We start from the raw sequence: 17714 nt of genomic DNA, 5'->3' as shown, positions 1-17714 counted from the left end.
TGTTTACTATAGTTTCTCTCTCTCTCTCTCTGTGTCTGGGGAGTATGTTACTATAGTCTCTCTCTCACTCTGTGTCTGGGGAGTATGTTTACTATAGTCTCTCTCTCTCGCTCTGTGTCTGGAGAGTATATTTACGATAGTCTCTCTCTGTGTCGGTTTACTATAGTCTCTCTCTCGCTCTGTGTCTGGGGAGTATGTTTACTATAATCTCTCTCTCTCGCTCTGTGTCTGGGGAGTATGTTTACTATAGTCTCTCTCCTCTCTGTGTCTGGGGAGTATGTTTCCTATAGTCTCTCTCTCTCTCTGTGTCTGGGGAGTATGTTTCCTATAGTCTCTCTCTCGCTCTGTGTCTGGGGAGTATGTTTACTATAGTCTCTCTCCTCTCTGTGTCTGGGGAGTATGTTTCCTATAGTCTCTCTCTCTCTCTGTGTCTGGGGAGTATGTTTCCTATAGTCTCTCTCTCTCTCTGTGTCTGGGGAGTATGTTTCCTATAGTCTCTCTCGGTGTCGGTTTACTATAGTCTCTCTCTCGCTCTGTGTCTGGGGAGTATGTTTACTATAGTCTCTCTCCTCTCTGTGTCTGGGGAGTATGTTTCCTATAGTCTCTCTCTCTCTCTCTCTCTCTCTCTCTCTCTCTCTCTCTCTCTCTCTCTCTCTCTCTCTCTCTCTCTCTCTCTCTCTCTCTCTCTCTCACTCTCTCTCTCTCTCTCTCTCTCTCTCTCTCTCGCTCTGTGTCTGGGGAGTATGTTTCCTATAGTCTCTCGCTCTGTGTCTGGGGAGTATGTTTACTATAGTCTCTCTCCCTCTCTGTGTCTGGGGAGTATGTTTACTATAGTCTCTCTCCTCTGTGTCTGGGGAGTATGTTTACTATAGTCTCTCTCTCTCTCTGTGTCTGGGGAGTATGTTTACTATAGTCTCTCTCTCTCTCTGTGTCTGGGGAGTATGTTTACTATAGTCTCTCTCCTCTCTGTGTCTGGGGAGTATGTTTACTATAGTCTCTCTCTGTGTCGGTTTACTATAGTCTCTCTCTCGCTCTGTGTCTGGGGAGTATGTTTCCTATAGTCTCTCTCTGTGTCGGTTTACTATAGACTCTCTCCCTCTCTCTCTCTCTGTGTCTGGGGAGTATGTTTACTATAGTCTCTCTCCTCTCTGTGTCTGGGGAGTATGTTTACTATAGTCTCTCTCTCTCGCTCTTTGTCTGGGGAGTATGTTTACTATAGTCTCTCTCTCTCTCTCTGTGTCTGGGGAGTATGTTTACTATAGTCTCTCTCTCTCTCTGTGTCTGGGGAGTATGTTTACTATAGTCTGTCTCTGTGTCGGTTTCCTATAGTCTCTCTCTCTCTCTGTGTCTGGGGAGTATGTTTACCATAGTCTCTCTCTGTGTCGGTTTACTATAGTCTCTCTCTCTCTCTGTGTCTGGGGAGTATGTTTACTATAGTCTCTCTCTCTCTCTGTGTCTGGGGAGTATGTTTACTATAGTCTCTCTCTCTGTGTCTGGGGAGTATGTTTCCTATAGTCTCTCTCTCTGTGTCTGGGGAGTATGTTTACCACAGTCTCTCTCTGTGTCGGTTTACTATAGTCTCTCTCTCGCTCTGTGTCTGGGGAGTATGTTTACTATAGTCTCTCTCTCGCTCTGTGTCTGGGGAGTATGTTTACTATAGTCTCTCTCTCCCTCTGTGTCTGGTGAGTATGTTTACCCTAGTCTCTCTCTCTCTCTCTCTCTGTGTCTGGGGAGTATGTTTACTATAGTCTCTCTCTCTCTGTGTCTGGGGAGTATGTTTACTAAGTCTCTCTCTCAGTGTCTGGGGAGTATGTTTACTATAGTCTCTCTCTCTCTCTGTGTCTGGGGAGTATGTTTACTATAGTCTCTCTCTCTCTGTGTCTGGGGAGTATGTTTACTATAGTCTCTCTCTCTCTGTGTCTGGGGAGTATGTTTACTAAGTCTCTCTCTCAGTGTCTGGGGAGTATGTTTACTATAGTCTCTCTCTCTCTCTGTGTCTGGGGAGTATGTTTACTATAGTCTCTCTCTCTCTGTGTCTGGGGAGTATGTTTACTATAGTCTCTCTCTCTGTGTCTGGGGAGTATGTTTACTATAGTCTCTCTCTCTCTCTGTGTCTGGGGAGTATGTTTACTATAGTCTCTCTCTCTCTCTCTGTGTCTGGGGAGTATGTTTACTATAGTCTCTCTCTCTCTCTGTGTCTGGGAAGTATGTTTACTATAGTCTGTCTCTGTGTCGGTTTACTATAGTCTCTCTCCCTCTCTCTCTCTCTGTGTCTGGGGAGTATGTTTACTATAGTCTCTCTCCTCTCTGTGTCTGGGGAGTATGTTTACTATAGTCTCTCTCTCTCTCTGTGTCTGGGGAGTATGTTTACTATAGTCTCTCTCTCTCGCTCTTTGTCTGGGGAGTATGTTTACTATAGTCTCTCTCTCTCTCTCTGTGTCTGGGGAGTATGTTTACTATAGTCTCTCTCTCTCTCTGTGTCTGGGGAGTATGTTTACTATAGTCTGTCTCTGTGTCGGTTTCCTATAGTCTCTCTCTCTCTCTGTGTCTGGGGAGTATGTTTACCATAGTCTCTCTCTGTGTCGGTTTACTATAGTCTCTCTCTCTCTCTGTGTCTGGGGAGTATGTTTACTATAGTCTCTCTCTCTCTCTGTGTCTGGGGAGTATGTTTACTATAGTCTCTCTCTCTGTGTCTGGGGAGTATGTTTCCTATAGTCTCTCTCTCTGTGTCTGGGGAGTATGTTTACCACAGTCTCTCTCTGTGTCGGTTTACTATAGTCTCTCTCTCGCTCTGTGTCTGGGGAGTATGTTTACTATAGTCTCTCTCTCTCGCTCTGTGTCTGGGGAGTATGTTTACTATAGTCTCTCTCTCCCTCTGTGTCTGGTGAGTATGTTTACCCTAGTCTCTCTCTCTCTCTCTGTGTCTGGGGAGTATGTTTACTATAGTCTCTCTCTCTCTGTGTCTGGGGAGTATGTTTACTAAGTCTCTCTCTCAGTGTCTGGGGAGTATGTTTACTATAGTCTCTCTCTCTCTCTGTGTCTGGGGAGTATGTTTACTATAGTCTCTCTCTCTCTGTGTCTGGGGAGTATGTTTACTAAGTCTCTCTCTCAGTGTCTGGGGAGTATGTTTACTATAGTCTCTCTCTCTCTCTCTGTGTCTGGGGAGTATGTTTACTATAGTCTCTCTCTCTCTCTGTGTCTGGGAAGTATGTTTACTATAGTCTCTCTCTCTGTGTCTGGGGAGTATGTTTACTATAGTCTCTCTCTCTTTCTCTGTGTCTGGGGAGTATGTTTACTATAGTCTCTCTCTCTCTGTGTCTGGGGAGTATGTTTACTAAGTCTCTCTCTCAGTGTCTGGGGAGTATGTTTACTATAGTCTCTCTCTCTCTGTGTCTGGGGAGTATGTTTACTATAGTCTCTCTCTCTCTGTGTCTGGGGAGTATGTTTACTATAGTCTCTCTCTCTCTGTGTCTGGGGAGTATGTTTACTAAGTCTCTCTCTCAGTGTCTGGGGAGTATGTTTACTATAGTCTCTCTCTCTCTCTGTGTCTGGGGAGTATGTTTACTATAGTCTCTCTCTCTCTCTCTGTGTCTGGGGAGTATGTTTACTATAGTCTCTCTCTCTCTCTCTGTGTCTGGGGAGTATGTTTACTATAGTCTCTCTCTCTCTCTGTGTCTGGGAAGTATGTTTACTATAGTCTCTCTCTGTGTCTGGGGAGTATGTTTACTATAGTCTCTCTCTCTCTCTGTGTCTGGGGAGTATGTTTACTATAGTCTCTCTCTGTGTCGGTTTACTATAGTCTCTCTCTCTCTCTGTGTCTGGGGAGTATGTTTACTATAGTCTCTCTCTCTCTCTGTGTCTGGGGAGTATGTTTACTATAGTCTCTCTCTGTGTCGATTTACTATAGTCTCTCTCTCTCTGTGTGTCTGGGGAGTAGACTTACTATCGGCTCCCCTTCAAGACTGGATAATCCCTCTGGCAGAAAAAGGCCCCACAAGGATGGTCCACCCAGATGATGAATTAACCTAATTTTATGGACACCGGGAAAATAATCTAAAACCGAGAAAGTAGCAACCCGGAAAGTTAGCAACACAAGATTTCAGTTTGTTTACATGGCTAAAGTGTCATTAGGCCTATTGCTAAATGAAGGCCAGGAGTTAAGTATCTCCCACATCAATACAGGGCCTCTATGTCTGGCTGGATCTAATTCAAATATACATTATTTGATCTTCTAAATCTCACCTCACAAAAGTCTGGACAGATCTCAATTGAATGAGAAAGGTATTACATAATCATTAAAAGTCTCCAGCTATATTTTTACTGTGGGAATGTCCTCTGTCCTCTACAGCACAGCAGAGTGACCCAGCTATGGCGACTATAATGGGGAGCAATCACCCAATTAGTTTGCAACATGGACGGACAGTGCTGCTGGAGGCACAGGAGAAGAGGGGAGGGGGTCACAGCACAGGAATGCTGGGGGGAATGTGCCTGGCAGAGAGGAGGCTACCATAGTTTGTAATTGGAGCAGAAAAAAAGATGGTCAGCAGCACGCACATCATGATAAAAATGTAATATTGAGGAAGATGGCGAAAGGAGACACAAATACACCTCATTGTTGACCAGTCCAATAAATAAAAAATAAACTTTCAGTTATATTCGTGTTGTCTTGGGGCATTAGGTAATGCCGGTCTCATTTAGACTTACCACACACAGCTCTGCCAAAATGTTACAATTGTGAAAAGTGGTGATGTACTCTACTTTCTAAAAAGCCACTGTACAGATGCTGTATCTTAATTTGATCACTCTGTTGTTGCTGAAAAAAATTGCCTTGTGACTTACATAAATTCTCTCACTCGCTCAAATGCTAAAGCACCATACAGAATAAATGTCCTACTTCTGTAGGTCCTACAACTGCAACATTCAAATGTACAAAAATGTATCTGAAATGTTGTTTTATATAGCTTAATAACACAAGATATATATTGGTCTCTACTACGACATACAAGTGTATCCGAAATGCATCCGTAGCTTACACCCAAACTATAGCTTCTTGTAGCCTATCAAAATGTATTTCCCATTAGAAATTATCACCTTCTTTTATTTATCACCTTCTTTTGTTTTACTCCTGCAATGAAACTGGTAAAATTAAGATCCATTTAGATTTTTCACCTCGTCGGCCCCGGGGTTCGAACCAGTAACCTTTCGGTTCCTGGGCCAAAGCTCTTATTAACTGCTAGGCTACCTGCCGATCCCACACGTGTATATCAATAAACAAGATATAACATTATAAAATTCTATATACTACAAAGTAAAATATGTGCATTGCCATGAAGACTAGTGCCAACATTACCTTCAGAGTTAATGAGGTAGCTACAATGGGAGTCTTCTCTCTGTCTCTCTCTGTGGAAGACAGGTCTATTTAAAGCAGCAGGTCATTTCCGTCCGAGTCTGTTTTTAGGAACTCGCTTTTTCACAGGAGAGGAAATGAGATGTAAAACCCGGCCAAATTATGACAATTTCTATCACACTGGAAAATCAGTAGCTCCCGTAGCCCATTTCATTTATCAGCCGAGTCAGTCACGATGCCACACTGAAAGTACATTTTTATGGGAAGTGGGGAAATGGTGGATGCTCATTAAGAGCAGGCTGTATGTGGAAAAGATTTGCTGAAGTGTGACTCCATATCTGTATGTGGACAAGCATTGCTGAGGTGTGACTCGATATCTGTATGTGGACAAGCTTTGCTGAGGTGTGACTCCATATCTGAATGTGGACAAGCTTTGCTGAGGTGTGACTTCATATCTGTATGTGGACAAGCTTAGCTGAAGTGTGACTCTATAAACTGTATGTGGACAAGCTTAGCTGAAGTGTGACTATGAACTGTATGTGGACAAGCTTTGCTGAAGTGTGACTCTATAAACTGTATGTGGACAAGCTTTGCTGAAGTGTGACTCTATAAACTGTATGTGGACAAGCTTAGCTGAAGTGTGACTCTATAAACTGTATGTGGACAAGCTTTGCTGAAGTGTGACTCTATAAACTGTATGTGGACAAGCTTAGCTGAAGTGTGACTCTATGAACTGTATGTGGACAAGCTTTGCTGAAGTGTGACTCTATAAACTGTATGTGGACAAGCTTTGCTGAAGTGTGACTCTATAAACTGTATGTGGACAAGCTTAGCTGAAGTGTGACTCTATGAACTGTATGTGGACAAGCTTAGCTGAAGTGTGACTCCATATTTGTATGTGGACAAGCTTTGCTGAAGTGTGACTCTATGAACTGTATGTGGACAAGCTTAGCTGAAGTGTGACTCTATAAACTGTATGTGGACAAGCTTTGCTGAAGTGTGACTCTATAAACTGTATGTGGACAAGCTTTGCTGAAGTGTGACTGTATGAACTGTATGTGGACAAGCTTTGCTGATGTCTGTCTCCATATCTGTATGTGGACAAGCTTAGCTGATGTCTGTCTCCAGTCCATATCTATATGTGGACAAGCTTTGCTGAAGTCTGTCTCCAGTCCATATCTATATGTGGACAAGCCTTGCTGATGTCTGTCTCCAGTCCATATCTATATGTGGACAAGCTTTGCTGATGTCTGTCTCCAGTCCATAACTATATGTGGACAAGCTTTGCTGATGTCTGTCTCCAGTCCATATCTATATGTGGACAAGCTTTGCTGATGTCTGTCTCCAGTCCATATCTATATGTGGACAAGCTTTGCTGATGTCTGTCTCCAGTCCATATCTATATGTGGACAAGCTTTGCTGATGTCTGTCTCCAGTCCATATCTATTTGTGGACAAGCTTTGCTGATGTCTGTCTCCAGTCCATATCTATATGTGGACAAGCTTTGCTGATGTCTGTCTCCAGTCCATATCTATATGTGGACAAGCTTTGCTGATGTCTGTCTCCAGTCCATATCTATATGTGGACAAGCTTTGCTGATGTCTGTCTCCATATCTGTATGTGGACAAGCTTAGCTGATGTCTGTCTCCAGTCCATATCTATATGTGGACAAGCTTTGCTGATGTCTGTCTCCAGTCCATATCTATATGTGGACAAGTTTTGCTGATGTCTGTCTCCAGTCCATATCTATATGTGGACAAGCCTTGCTGATGTCTGTCTCCAGTCTATATCTATATGTGGACAAGCCTTGCTGATGTTTGTCTCCAGTCCATATCTATATGTGGACAAGCCTTGCTGATGTCTGTCTCCAGTCCATATCTATATGTGGACAAGCTTTGCTGATGTCTGTCTCCAGTCCATATCTATTTGTGGACAAGTTTTGCTGATGTCTGTCTCCAGTCCATATCTATATGTGGACAAGCCTTGCTGATGTCTGTCTCCAGTCCATATCTATATGTGGACAAGCCTTGCTGATGTTTGTCTCCAGTCCATATCTATATGTGGACAAGCCTTGCTGATGTCTGTCTCCAGTCCATATCTATATGTGGACAAGCTTTGCTGATGTCTGTCTCCAGTCCATATCTATTTGTGGACAAGCTTTGCTGATGTCTGTCTCCAGTCCATATCTATATGTGGACAAGCTTTGCTGATGTCTGTCTCCAGTCCATATCTATATGTGGACAAGCTTTGCTGATGTCTGTCTCCAGTCCATATCTATATGTGGACAAGCTTTGCTGATGTCTGTCTCCAGTCCATATCTATATGTGGACAAGCTTTGCTGATGTCTGTCTCCAGTCCATATCTATATGTGGACAAGTTTTGCTGATGTCTGTCTCCAGTCCATATCTATATGTGGACAAGCCTTGCTGATGTCTGTCTCCAGTCCATATCTATATGTGGACAAGCCTTGCTGATGTCTGTCTCCAGTCCATATCTATATGTGGACAAGCCTTGCTGATGTCTGTCTCCAGTCCATATCTATATGTGGACAAGCCTTGCTGATGTCTGTCTCCAGTCCATATCTATTTGTGGACAAGCTTTGCTGATGTCTGTCTCCAGTCCATATCTATATGTGGACAAGCTTAGCTGATGTCTGTCTCCAGTCCATATCTATATGTGGACAAGCCTTGCTGATGTCTGTCTCCAGTCCATATCTATTTGTGGACAAGCTTTGCTGATGTCTGTCTCCAGTCCATATCTATTTGTGGACAAGCTTTGCTGATGTCTGTCTCCAGTCCATATCTATATGTGGACAAGCCTTGCTGATGTCTGTCTCCAGTCCATATCTATATGTGGACAAGCCTTGCTGATGTCTGTCTCCAGTCCATATCTATATGTGGACAAGCTTTGCTGATGTTTGTCTCCAGTCCATATCTATATGTGGACAAGCCTTGCTGATGTCTGTCTCCAGTCCATATCTATATGTGGACAAGCTTTGCTGATGTCTGTCTCCAGTCCATATCTATTTGTGGACAAGCTTTGCTGATGTCTGTCTCCAGTCCAAATCTATATGTGGACAAGCTTTGCTGATGTCTGTCTCCAGTCCATATCTATATGTGGACAAGCTTTGCTGATGTCTGTCTCCAGTCCATATCTATATGTGGACAAGCCTTGCTGATGTCTGTCTCCAGTCCATATCTATATGTGGACAAGCTTTGCTGATGTCTGTCTCCAGTCCATATCTGTATGTGGACAAGCTTTGCTGATGTCTGTCTCCAGTCCATATCTATATGTGGACAAGCCTTGCTGATGTCTGTCTCCAGTCCATATCTATATGTGGACAAGCCTTGCTGATGTCTGTCTCCAGTCCATATCTATATGTGGACAAGCCTTGCTGATGTCTGTCTCCAGTCCATATCTATATGTGGACAAGCCTTGCTGATGTTTGTCTCCAGTCCATATCTATATGTGGACAAGCCTTGCTGATGTCTGTCTCCAGTCCATATATATATGTGGACAAGCTTTGCTGATGTCTGTCTCCAGTCCATATCTATTTGTGGACAAGCTTTGCTGATGTCCGTCTCCAGTCCATATCTATATGTGGACAAGCTTTGCTGATGTCTGTCTCCAGTCCATATCTATATGTGGACAAGCTTTGCTGATGTCTGCCTCCAGTCCATATCTATATGTGGACAAGCTTTGCTGATGTCTGTCTCCAGTCCATATCTATATGTGGACAAGCCTTGCTGATGTCTGTCTCCAGTCCATATCTATATGTGGACAAGCCTTGCTGATGTCTGTCTCCAGTCCATATCTATATGTGGACAAGCTTTGCTGATGTCTGTCTCCAGTCCATATCTATATGTGGACAAGCTTTGCTGATGTCTGTCTCCAGTCCATATCTATATGTGGACAAGCCTTGCTGATGTCTGTCTCCAGTCCATATCTATATGTGGACAAGCTTTGCTGATGTCTGTCTCCAGTCCATATCTATATGTGGACAAGCCTTGCTGATGTTTGTCTCCAGTCCATATCTATATGTGGACAAGCCTTGCTGATGTCTGTCTTCAGTCCATATCTATATGTGGACAAGCTTTGCTGATGTCTGTCTCCAGTCCATATCTATATGTGGACAAGCTTTGCTGATGTCTGTCTCCATATCTGTATGTGGACAAGCTTAGCTGATGTCTGTCTCCAGTCCATATCTATATGTGGACAAGCTTTGCTGATGTCTGTCTCCAGTCCATATCTATATGTGGACAAGTTTTGCTGATGTCTGTCTCCAGTCCATATCTATATGTGGACAAGCCTTGCTGATGTCTGTCTCCAGTCTATATCTATATGTGGACAAGCCTTGCTGATGTTTGTCTCCAGTCCATATCTATATGTGGACAAGCCTTGCTGATGTCTGTCTCCAGTCCATATCTATATGTGGACAAGCTTTGCTGATGTCTGTCTCCAGTCCATATCTATTTGTGGACAAGTTTTGCTGATGTCTGTCTCCAGTCCATATCTATATGTGGACAAGCCTTGCTGATGTCTGTCTCCAGTCCATATCTATATGTGGACAAGCCTTGCTGATGTTTGTCTCCAGTCCATATCTATATGTGGACAAGCCTTGCTGATGTCTGTCTCCAGTCCATATCTATATGTGGACAAGCTTTGCTGATGTCTGTCTCCAGTCCATATCTATTTGTGGACAAGCTTTGCTGATGTCTGTCTCCAGTCCATATCTATATGTGGACAAGCTTTGCTGATGTCTGTCTCCAGTCCATATCTATATGTGGACAAGCTTTGCTGATGTCTGTCTCCAGTCCATATCTATATGTGGACAAGCTTTGCTGATGTCTGTCTCCAGTCCATATCTATATGTGGACAAGCTTTGCTGATGTCTGTCTCCAGTCCATATCTATATGTGGACAAGTTTTGCTGATGTCTGTCTCCAGTCCATATCTATATGTGGACAAGCCTTGCTGATGTCTGTCTCCAGTCCATATCTATATGTGGACAAGCCTTGCTGATGTCTGTCTCCAGTCCATATCTATATGTGGACAAGCCTTGCTGATGTCTGTCTCCAGTCCATATCTATATGTGGACAAGCCTTGCTGATGTCTGTCTCCAGTCCATATCTATTTGTGGACAAGCTTTGCTGATGTCTGTCTCCAGTCCATATCTATATGTGGACAAGCTTAGCTGATGTCTGTCTCCAGTCCATATCTATATGTGGACAAGCCTTGCTGATGTCTGTCTCCAGTCCATATCTATTTGTGGACAAGCTTTGCTGATGTCTGTCTCCAGTCCATATCTATTTGTGGACAAGCTTTGCTGATGTCTGTCTCCAGTCCATATCTATATGTGGACAAGCCTTGCTGATGTCTGTCTCCAGTCCATATCTATATGTGGACAAGCCTTGCTGATGTCTGTCTCCAGTCCATATCTATATGTGGACAAGCTTTGCTGATGTTTGTCTCCAGTCCATATCTATATGTGGACAAGCCTTGCTGATGTCTGTCTCCAGTCCATATCTATATGTGGACAAGCTTTGCTGATGTCTGTCTCCAGTCCATATCTATTTGTGGACAAGCTTTGCTGATGTCTGTCTCCACTCCAAATCTATATGTGGACAAGCTTTGCTGATGTCTGTCTCCAGTCCATATCTATATGTGGACAAGCTTTGCTGATGTCTGTCTCCAGTCCATATCTATATGTGGACAAGCCTTGCTGATGTCTGTCTCCAGTCCATATCTATATGTGGACAAGCTTTGCTGATGTCTGTCTCCAGTCCATATCTGTATGTGGACAAGCTTTGCTGATGTCTGTCTCCAGTCCATATCTATATGTGGACAAGCCTTGCTGATGTCTGTCTCCAGTCCATATCTATATGTGGACAAGCCTTGCTGATGTCTGTCTCCAGTCCATATCTATATGTGGACAAGCCTTGCTGATGTCTGTCTCCAGTCCATATCTATATGTGGACAAGCCTTGCTGATGTTTGTCTCCAGTCCATATCTATATGTGGACAAGCCTTGCTGATGTCTGTCTCCAGTCCATATATATATGTGGACAAGCTTTGCTGATGTCTGTCTCCAGTCCATATCTATTTGTGGACAAGCTTTGCTGATGTCCGTCTCCAGTCCATATCTATATGTGGACAAGCTTTGCTGATGTCTGTCTCCAGTCCATATCTATATGTGGACAAGCTTTGCTGATGTCTGCCTCCAGTCCATATCTATATGTGGACAAGCTTTGCTGATGTCTGTCTCCAGTCCATATCTATATGTGGACAAGCCTTGCTGATGTCTGTCTCCAGTCCATATCTATATGTGGACAAGCCTTGCTGATGTCTGTCTCCAGTCCATATCTATATGTGGACAAGCTTTGCTGATGTCTGTCTCCAGTCCATATCTATATGTGGACAAGCTTTGCTGATGTCTGTCTCCAGTCCATATCTATATGTGGACAAGCCTTGCTGATGTCTGTCTCCAGTCCATATCTATATGTGGACAAGCTTTGCTGATGTCTGTCTCCAGTCCATATCTATATGTGGACAAGCCTTGCTGATGTTTGTCTCCAGTCCATATCTATATGTGGACAAGCCTTGCTGATGTCTGTCTCCAGTCCATATCTATATGTGGACAAGCTTTGCTGATGTCTGTCTCCAGTCCATATCTATATGTGGACAAGTTTTGCTGATGTCTGTCTCCAGTCCATATCTATATGTGGACAAGCTTTGCTGATGTCTGTCTCCAGTCCATATCTATATGTGGACAAGCTTTGCTGATGTCTGTCTCCAGTCCATATCTATATGTGGACAAGCTTTGCTGATGTCTGTCTCCTGTCCATATCTATATGTGGACAAGCTTTGCTGATGTCTGTCTCCAGTCCATATCTATTTGTGGACAAGCTTTGCTGATGTCTGTCTCCAGTCCATATCTATATGTGGACAAGCCTTGCTGATGTCTGTCTCCAGTCCATATCTATATGTGGACAAGCCTTGCTGATGTCTGTCTCCAGTCCATATCTATATGTGGACAAGCTTTGCTGATGTTTGTCTCCAGTCCATATCTATATGTGGACAAGCCTTGCTGATGTCTGTCTCCAGTCCATATCTATATGTGGACAAGCTTTGCTGATGTCTGTCTCCAGTCCATATCTATATGTGGACAAGCTTTGCTGATGTCTGTCTCCAGTCCATATCTATATGTGGACAAGCCTTGCTGATGTCTGTCTCCAGTCCATATCTATATGTGGACAAGCTTTGCTGATGTCTGTCTCCAGTCCATATCTGTATGTGGACAAGCTTTGCTGATGTCTGTTTCCAGTCCATATCTATATGTGGACAAGCTTTGCTGATGTCTGTCTCCAGTCCATATCTATATGTGGACAAGCTTTGCTGATGTCTGTCTCCAGTCCATATCTATATGTGGACAAGCCTTGCTGATGTCTGTCTCCAGTCCATATCTATATGTGGACAAGCCTTGCTGATGTCTGTCTCCAGTCCATATCTATATGTGGACAAGCCTTGCTGATGTCTGTCTCCAGTCCATATCTATATGTGGACAAGCCTTGCTGATGTTTGTCTCCAGTCCATATCTATATGTGGACAAGCCTTGCTGATGTCTGTCTCCAGTCCATATATATATGTGGACAAGCTTTGCTGATGTCTGTCTCCAGTCCATATCTATTTGTGGACAAGCTTTGCTGATGTCTGTCTCCAGTCCATATCTATATGTGGACAAGCTTTGCTGATGTCTGTCTCCAGTCCATATCTATATGTGGACAAGCTTTGCTGATGTCTGTCTCCAGTCCATATCTATATGTGGACAAGCTTTGCTGATGTCTGTCTCCAGTCCATATCTATATGTGGACAAGCCTTGCTGATGTCTGTCTCCAGTCCATATCTGTATGTGGACAAGCTTTGCTGATGTCTGTCTCCAGTCCATATCTATATGTGGACAAGCCTTGCTGATGTCTGTCTCCAGTCCATATCTATATGTGGACAAGCCTTGCTGATGTCTGTCTCCAGTCCATATCTATATGTGGACAAGCCTTGCTGATGTCTGTCTCCAGTCCATATCTATATGTGGACAAGCCTTGCTGATGTTTGTCTCCAGTCCATATCTATATGTGGACAAGCCTTGCTGATGTCTGTCTCCAGTCCATATATATATGTGGACAAGCTTTGCTGATGTCTGTCTCCAGTCCATATCTATTTGTGGACAAGCTTTGCTGATGTCTGTCTCCAGTCCATATCTATATGTGGACAAGCTTTGCTGATGTCTGTCTCCAGTCCATATCTATATGTGGACAAGCTTTGCTGATGTCTGTCTCCAGTCCATATCTATATGTGGACAAGCTTTGCTGATGTCTGTCTCCAGTCCATATCTATATGTGGACAAGCCTTGCTGATGTCTGTCTCCAGTCCATATCTATATGTGGACAAACCTTGCTGATGTCTGTCTCCAGTCCATATCTATATGTGGACAAGCTTTGCTGATGTCTGTCTCCAGTCCATATCTATATGTGGACAAGCTTTGCTGATGTCTGTCTCCAGTCCATATCTATATGTGGACAAGCCTTGCTGATGTCTGTCTCCAGTCCATATCTATATGTGGACAAGCTTAGCTGATGTCTGTCTCCAGTCCATATCTATATGTGGACAAGCCTTGCTGATGTTTGTCTCCAGTCCATATCTATATGTGGACAAGCCTTGCTGATGTCTGTCTCCAGTCCATATCTATATGTGGACAAGCTTTGCTGATGTCTGTCTCCAGTCCATATCTATATGTGGACAAGTTTTGCTGATGTCTGTCTCCAGTCCATATCTATATGTGGACAAGCTTTGCTGATGTCTGTCTCCAGTCCATATCTATATGTGGACAAGCTTTGCTGATGTCTGTCTCCAGTCCATATCTATATGTGGACAAGCTTTGCTGATGTCTGTCTCCTGTCCATATCTATATGTGGACAAGCTTTGCTGATGTCTGTCTCCAGTCCATATCTATTTGCGGACAAGCTTTGCTGATGTCTGTCTCCAGTCCATATCTATATGTGGACAAGCCTTGCTGATGTCTGTCTCCAGTCCATATCTATATGTGGACAAGCCTTGCTGATGTCTGTCTCCAGTCCATATCTATATGTGGACAAGCTTTGCTGATGTTTGTCTCCAGTCCATATCTATATGTGGACAAGCCTTGCTGATGTCTGTCTCCAGTCCATATCTATATGTGGACAAGCCTTGCTGATGTCTGTCTCCAGTCCATATCTATATGTGGACAAGCTTTGCTGATGTCTGTCTCCAGTCCATATCTATATGTGGACAAGCTTTGCTGATGTCTGTCTCCAGTCCATATCTATATGTGGACAAGCCTTGCTGATGTCTGTCTCCAGTCCATATCTATATGTGGACAAGCTTTGCTGATGTCTGTCTCCAGTCCATATCTATATGTGGACAAGCCTTGCTGATGTTTGTCTCCAGTCCATATCTATATGTGGACAAGCCTTGCTGATGTCTGTCTCCAGTCCATATCTATATGTGGACAAGCTTTGCTGATGTCTGTCTCCAGTCCATATCTATATGTGGACAAGTTTTGCTGATGTCTGTCTCCAGTCCATATCTATATGTGGACAAGCTTTGCTGATGTCTGTCTCCAGTCCATATCTATATGTGGACAAGCTTTGCTGATGTCTGTCTCCAGTCCATATCTATATGTGGACAAGCTTTGCTGATGTCTGTCTCCTGTCCATATCTATATGTGGACAAGCTTTGCTGATGTCTGTCTCCAGTCCATATCTATTTGTGGACAAGCTTTGCTGATGTCTGTCTCCAGTCCATATCTATATGTGGACAAGCCTTGCTGATGTCTGTCTCCAGTCCATATCTATATGTGGACAAGCCTTGCTGATGTCTGTCTCCAGTCCATATCTATATGTGGACAAGCTTTGCTGATGTTTGTCTCCAGTCCATATCTATATGTGGACAAGCCTTGCTGATGTCTGTCTCCAGTCCATATCTATATGTGGACAAGCTTTGCTGATGTCTGTCTCCAGTCCATATCTATATGTGGACAAGCTTTGCTGATGTCTGTCTCCAGTCCATATCTATATGTGGACAAGCCTTGCTGATGTCTGTCTCCAGTCCATATCTATATGTGGACAAGCTTTGCTGATGTCTGTCTCCAGTCCATATCTGTATGTGGACAAGCTTTGCTGATGTCTGTCTCCAGTCCATATCTATATGTGGACAAGCTTTGCTGATGTCTGTCTCCAGTCCATATCTATATGTGGACAAGCTTTGCTGATGTCTGTCTCCAGTCCATATCTATATGTGGACAAGCCTTGCTGATGTCTGTCTCCAGTCCATATCTATATGTGGACAAGCCTTGCTGATGTCTGTCTCCAGTCCATATCTATATGTGGACAAGCCTTGCTGATGTCTGTCTCCAGTCCATATCTATATGTGGACAAGCCTTGCTGATGTTTGTCTCCAGTCCATATCTATATGTGGACAAGCCTTGCTGATGTCTGTCTCCAGTCCATATATATATGTGGACAAGCTTTGCTGATGTCTGTCTCCAGTCCATATCTATTTGTGGACAAGCTTTGCTGATGTCTGTCTCCAGTCCATATCTATATGTGGACAAGCTTTGCTGATGTCTGTCTCCAGTCCATATCTATATGTGGACAAGCTTTGCTGATGTCTGTCTCCAGTCCATATCTATATGTGGACAAGCTTTGCTGATGTCTGTCTCCAGTCCATATCTATATGTGGACAAGCCTTGCTGATGTCTGTCTCCAGTCCATATCTGTATGTGGACAAGCTTTGCTGATGTCTGTCTCCAGTCCATATCTATATGTGGACAAGCCTTGCTGATGTCTGTCTCCAGTCCATATCTATATGTGGACAAGCCTTGCTGATGTCTGTCTCCAGTCCATATCTATATGTGGACAAGCCTTGCTGATGTCTGTCTCCAGTCCATATCTATATGTGGACAAGCCTTGCTGATGTTTGTCTCCAGTCCATATCTATATGTGGACAAGCCTTGTTGATGTCTGTCTCCAGTCCATATATATATGTGGACAAGCTTTGCTGATGTCTGTCTCCAGTCCATATCTATTTGTGGACAAGCTTTGCTGATGTCTGTCTCCAGTCCATATCTATATGTGGACAAGCTTTGCTGATGTCTGTCTCCAGTCCATATCTATATGTGGACAAGCTTTGCTGATGTCTGTCTCCAGTCCATATCTATATGTGGACAAGCTTTGCTGATGTCTGTCTCCAGTCCATATCTATATGTGGACAAGCCTTGCTGATGTCTGTCTCCAGTCCATATCTATATGTGGACAAACCTTGCTGATGTCTGTCTCCAGTCCATATCTATATGTGGACAAGCTTTGCTGATGTCTGTCTCCAGTCCATATCTATATGTGGACAAGCTTTGCTGATGTCTGTCTCCAGTCCATATCTATATGTGGACAAGCCTTGCTGATGTCTGTCTCCAGTCCATATCTATATGTGGACAAGCTTAGCTGATGTCTGTCTCAGTCCATATCTATATGTGGACAAGCCTTGCTGATGTTTGTCTCCAGTCCATATCTATATGTGGACAAGCCTTGCTGATGTCTGTCTCAGTCCATATCTATATGTGGACAAGCTTTGCTGATGTCTGTCTCCAGTCCATATCTATATGTGGACAAGTTTTGCTGATGTCTGTCTCCAGTCCATATCTATATGTGGACAAGCTTTGCTGATGTCTGTCTCCAGTCCATATCTATATGTGGACAAGCTTTGCTGATGTCTGTCTCCAGTCCATATCTATATGTGGACAAGCTTTGCTGATGTCTGTCTCCTGTCCATATCTATATGTGGACAAGCTTTGGTTGATGTCTGTCTCCAGTCCATATCTATTTGCGGACAAGCTTTGCTGATGTCTGTCTCCAGTCCATATCTATATGTGGACAAGCCTTGCTGATGTCTGTCTCCAGTCCATATCTATATGTGGACAAGCCTTGCTGATGTCTGTCTCCAGTCCATATCTATATGTGGACAAGCTTTGCTGATGTTTGTCTCCAGTCCATATCTATATGTGGACAAGCCTTGCTGATGTCTGTCTCCAGTCCATATATATAAGTGGACAAGCTTTGCTGATGTCTGTCTCCAGTCCATATCTATTTGTGGACAAGCTTTGCTGATGTCTGTCTCCAGTCCATATCTATATGTGGACAAGCTTTGCTGATGTCTGTCTCCAGTCCATATCTATATGTGGACAAGCTTTGCTGATGTCTGTCTCCAGTCCATATCTATATGTGGACAAGCCTTGCTGATGTCTGTCTCCAGTCCATATCTATATGTGGACAAGCCTTGCTG

The sequence above is a fragment of the Oncorhynchus gorbuscha genome, linkage group LG13 (genome assembly GCF_021184085.1).
Source record: "Oncorhynchus gorbuscha isolate QuinsamMale2020 ecotype Even-year linkage group LG13, OgorEven_v1.0, whole genome shotgun sequence".
Classification (NCBI taxonomy): Eukaryota; Metazoa; Chordata; class Actinopteri; order Salmoniformes; family Salmonidae; genus Oncorhynchus; species Oncorhynchus gorbuscha.
The sequence above is the reverse complement of the archived record's forward strand: the minus strand, read 5'-3'. Positions refer to the sequence as shown.